The sequence below is a fragment of the Tenrec ecaudatus genome, chromosome 11 (assembly GCF_050624435.1).
Source record: "Tenrec ecaudatus isolate mTenEca1 chromosome 11, mTenEca1.hap1, whole genome shotgun sequence".
Lineage (NCBI taxonomy): Eukaryota > Metazoa > Chordata > Mammalia > Afrosoricida > Tenrecidae > Tenrec > Tenrec ecaudatus.
Genome location: NC_134540.1, coordinates 33,043,779 through 33,049,220, shown reverse-complemented (window position 1 = coordinate 33,049,220; position 5,442 = coordinate 33,043,779). Strand labels below are relative to the sequence as shown.

The following is a 5,442-nucleotide window of genomic DNA, read 5'->3' as shown; positions in this document are numbered from 1 at the left end:
TGTATGTCTGGATGGTGATAAGAGTTGTAAAAGCCCCAAGAAAATTATTTTGAAAAGAGAAAAAAAACTGGGAGGGGAAAGGACTGGGCTTCTTTTAACAATGATCTGAAAAGCAAAACCAAAATGTAACATTTAAAAATAAATTATTAAACTTAATGAATGAGTGATTTGAATATGTGTAAGCAATAAATATGTAAGCATAAAGCTAATTATCTCCCTGGAGGCACATGAAAAGATCGTGTGGCTGGAACAGAGTATGAAGGCATGACAATTTAATGCTAGGCCAAGAAGGGATATTTAGGGCATGTGACATTTTTTACTTATGTGAAAAAGAAATTACAGGAGAATTTTCAGCAGAGTAGTGACATGTTCTGACCTTAGATTTAATAGAATCAACAGAATTCAAATGTTTGAAATAGATTAAAATTAACAATGATGGAACAAATCCTCACCGAGAAATTATTAAGGGTCCAGAAATGTACTAGGGGTTTATTACAAATATCCTTTTTTCCAGATCTTCAAAATACATGTCAGAATTATAATTAGCATGGTAATGTGTTACTTGGTTACAGTGGTTTGGATAAAGAAATATCAGTAAATATTTACTTACTTGGTTCCCAACCTTTTGGCTAAGCTGCAGTATTTGCCTCGCTCCCCCGACATCAATGGAGGAAGCTGTTCTTTGTGACCTGTTCCGTTCAACAATTCAAATAGCTGGTATTATACGTGTTTTTTTTGGTTTGGTTTTTCATAGATAAACTAGAAGAGAAAGTCTTAACTTCTCAACCACGCCTTCTTATTCTAGCGACACAATAACTTTTTATTAAATAATACGGTGATTCACTACAGCAAGGACATGTGGAAGAAAACTATTTCTCTTACTCATAGGAATTAGTGTTAGGCATCCAGTAAATATTTGTATTCAGCATTTTAAGGTAAAACAAATTTAAAAATTGAGGCACAAGACCGCATAATTCAATGGATTTTGCATGACGACAGAGAGCATTGTTGAGAAAATTAGCAAAAATATTTTTAAGATAGTCTGAAGTGTATATCTCACAGGTATTTTAGTAGAAATGATGCCTTACCTAAATAATTATTGAGCATAATTATTAAACACAGAACAAATAAATTCATTAGATTAAAACCTTAACATGAAATTTTACCAGGAAAGTTTAATCATCACATAATCATTTAAGTTCCATTTAAAATATGTGTATGTGCATTTTATTTTAGAACAAACATATCACAGGAAATTTGAAAGTAATGGATTATGGATTGGGTAGATTATTATTATTATATTTTGCTTCCAAGATTCATGGATGTATTACAGAATAAATATTTATATATATATATATATATATATTTCCAAATTAAATTAAGAAATACAGTATAACATATGATCAACAATTGCTATCACTTTGTTTATGCACAAATTACAGAAATTAATTAGAAGTAAATTCTAATTTAGCAAGTGGTACAAAAGTTTATTTCATGAGTGTGCTACTTATGTGATAGGAAACAAATTTGTGATTACCAAAAAGAACATTAACAGTAAAATACAAGTTATTGTGATTTTCATAGTTTAGCCTCAGATAATTTAATAAAGTAAGTTATTAAATGCCCTCACCCAAATGTTTTTCTTTATACTTATGTCTATGTTTTCATTTTGCATCTTTCACATTTATGTATTCAATAAATTGTTATAGCTAATGTTAAACCTATCTTTTACAGTTTTCTTCATTGAAACCTAAGCTAAGACTTTATTCTTATTAATATAAGCTACATGTTCTAGTAACTAAACAAATGTTTGTGTAACTGGGAAGATTGAAGGAAAAGGGGTAAACCATTTTCTCACTCTTTTATAATAATTGTTTTAAAATTTTTAAAACGTGTTTCCAATTTTAAAAATATTGTATTAGGTCTTAAATTCTGAGCACTGGATTTATGAAAGGCTACAATTTACAGTGAACACTGTAAATACATTTTCAGTCTTCCTACAGATTCAGCCTCAATTTTGTTCCTTGTGATCATTGACCAGAATTGTCAAGTTTTCCCCTAAAGCAGTGCGATTGCTGCAACTTCCCTGGTTAGGCCAGAGAAGGACGCTTTCACTCTTAGAAACTGCCCAGGGTTTGACTTTGATGGAAGTTGTGGTACAGCATTCTCATGGTCATGACTTAGAGTCCAACCAAGCAAGTTAAAGGGCCCTACATCAAAATGGTAACTATTTTTTCTAACCTGCAAGTGCTTTAGCGCTTTCTTGCTTCTATAGTTCTGCCTGCAATGTGATGAATTGATCAGCAGCCAATTATGGTATTAGATGAGTCTCCATTGTTTTCCATACACTGCAACGTAGCCACATGCTTGTGAATCTTTTGGACACCGTTATGGAATCATGCTGATGGTCTCCCTTCTCTGAAAAATTTACCTTTGTGTTACTTTGTACTGCTTAACATTTAATATATGGGTCTCTATAAAATAGATTTGAATCTGTAGTCTTTTCCCTATAACATAACATCCAATAATTCAATAAGTTAAATAATAACTTATTTTCGCTGTTTATGATATTTATAAGTTCAGGGAATATGTTCCAGCCTCTACTCATCCCCAGTCTGGTTGTGTGTGTGTGTGTGTTATTAAAAAAGAAATAAAAATTGCTACTGTTTCTTCATTATCTCTTATTTCTTTTTAACCCAAACTAAGGTACATCTCTGCCCATACAGCCCAATTGAAAGGGCCATTGTCAAGGGTCACGACAAATTTTTATATGTGAAATTCTTATCTGTCCTCTCTTTTTCCCTTAATTGATTACTCACTCCAGTTCACCTACAGGATCATGTCCTCTTTTTCACAACTTCTCATCCTGTCTTCTCATTTGATTTCTTCTGAGTTGAGTAGTTGACCCTCCTCCTTGTCCCCTAGGTGACATGTTCTGAAGCTACTATATGAGGCTGGGTTGTCTAGATAAACAAAGCTAGCGCTGCTCAAATATGTATGAGAAGGAACTTCAGATCTAGAATGAGTATAGATTAAGAAAATAGGGAAGGTGGGGTAGAAAGGGGGAACCGATTATAGGGATCTATATATAACCTCCTCTCTGAGGTACAGACAATGGAAAAGTGGGTAAAGGGGGACATCAGATAGTGTAAGACATGACAAAATAATAATAATTTATAAATTATCAAGGGTTCATGAGGGAGGGGGGAGGGAGGGAGGGGAAAATGAGGAACTGGTACCAAGGGCTTAAGAGAGCAAATATTTTGAGAATGATGAGGGCAATGAATGTACAAATGTGCTTGACACAATTGATGTATGTATGGATTATAAGAGTTGTATGAGCACCGCCTCCTCTCAGTCTCTCCCAAGATGGCGTACCTACTGGGCTCCATCCTGAGCTCCATGGAGAAGCCTCCCAGCCTTGGTGACCAGGAGACTCGGCGCAAGGCCCAAGAGCAGGCTGCCCGCCTGAAAAAACTTCAGGAGCAAGAGAAACAGCTGAAAGTGGAGTTTCGTAAAAGGATGGATAAAGAGGTATCTGATTTCATCCAAGACAGTGGGCAGAACAAGAAAAAGTTTCAGCCGATGAACAAGATAGGAGCATCCTACACGATGTGGTCGAAGTGGCCGGCTTGACATCCTTCTCCTTCGGGGATGACGATGACTGTCGCTATGTCATGGTCTTTAAAAAGGAGTTTGCACCCTCAGACGAAGAGCTAGAGTGCTACCGGCGTGGAGAGGAGTGGGACCCCCAGAAGGCAGAGGAGAAACGGAGGCTGAAGGAGCTGGCCCAGCGGCAGGAGGAGGAGGCAGCCCAGAAGGGACCCATGGTGGTGAACCCTGCCAGTGACTACAAGGACAAATATAGCCACCTTATCGGCAAGGGGGCAGCCAAGGATGCAGCCCACATGCTACAGGCCAACAAGACCTACGGCTGTGTGCCGGTGGCCAACAAGAGGGATACACGCTCCATCGAAGAGGCCATGAATGAGATCCGAGCCAAGAAGCGTCTGCGGCAGAGCGGGGAAGAGGTGCCACCTACCTCCTAGGCACCCTAGCTCCCCCCATGGCGGGTCAGGGCAGGGAGAGACAAGGCTGCTGCTATGAGAACCCATCCCAGAGCCCCCACCTCTGAACCACCCCCCTCCTCTCCCTTGGGCTGAGGAGGACAGGTGTTTGTGTCACTGCTGGAGTCTGGACATGTGTGTGGTCTGTGTCTGTGCGTGTACGTGTGTGCAAGAGTGTGAATGCACAGGTGGCTATTTAATCTGTATTATCCCCCATTCTTAGATTCCTCTTCCCCCAGGGGTTAAGTAACATTCAATAAACACTGTTTGGCCCGGAAAAAAAAAAGAGTTGTATGAGCCCCCAATAAAATGATTTTTAAAAATTGATTATGTGCTGTAAGTGTAAAATACACAGAAAAATTTAAAGATACAATTTGAAAAAAAAGAAAAGATGTTGAAATGATACTATTTTGGATTATTACATCAAATAAAATATATTATTAAAATTTAAAAATATATATATCGCCATCTTTCAAATCTCATGTTCTAGATAGAGTGGTTCCAGTGCTTAGTCAGCTTGCTGAGACCTACCAATGGCAGTCCATGAATTCACGGAGCGTTACTGGCTGACGCAGCCAGTGCCTTTTGAACTTCTTCCTTCCGCATCGTTGGCTTTTGCTTCAATGCTACCTCCTGGAACGGTGGAATGTTCACCAGATCGTTTTGGTTCAATGACTCTACGTATTCTTTACATATTCTCTTGATGCTTCCTGAATCATTTAATACTTTGCCTATAGAATTTTAAAAATTGCAGTTCTCGGCATGTAAAATTTCGTGAGTTTTTTCAGTTTCAATATTCTGAATGTGTTCTTCCCTTTTGGTTTTACAATTCTAGGTCCTTGACCATTCCATTATAATATTTGGCTTGGTCTTCTCAAGCTGTCCTTTGAAATTTTCTATTCACTTTTTTTTAACTCCATCCTTTCTCCCATTTGCTTGAGCTACTCTAGGGTCGACATCAAGTGTCAGAATCACGTCTGACACCCATTTGGATATGTTCTTTCTTTCCTGTCTTTTTATTGGTCTTTTCTTTCCTTATGAATGATGACCTTGATGTTCTCCCACAGCTCATCCGACCTTCTGTCATGTGTGCTCAATGCATCAAAGTTGTTCTTGAGATAGTCTCCAAGTGCAGGTCCGCATTCTCGAGGACATATTTGGGCCCCTGTTTTAATTTTCTTCTGCTTTATGTTGAATTTGTATTTGGACAATTAAAGGTCTCTTCCACAGTTGAATCCTACTGCTGATACCAAGTTTCTCCATTGTGTCATCCCACAGGTGTAGTCCATTTGGATTCTGTGTATTCCATCTGGGGAAGCCCATAAGTATAGTCACCTTTGGTGTTGTTGAAAAAAAGTATTTACTATGAACAAAA

At 37.9% G+C, this 5,442-nt stretch overlaps 1 pseudogene; it reads left to right on the top strand.

Moving 5' to 3' along the window:
- The first annotated feature begins 3,359 nt into the window (after positions 1–3,359).
- On the top strand, positions 3,360–4,353 carry LOC142461677 (sperm-associated antigen 7 pseudogene; annotated as a pseudogene).
- The last annotated feature ends 1,089 nt before the right edge of the window (positions 4,354–5,442 follow it).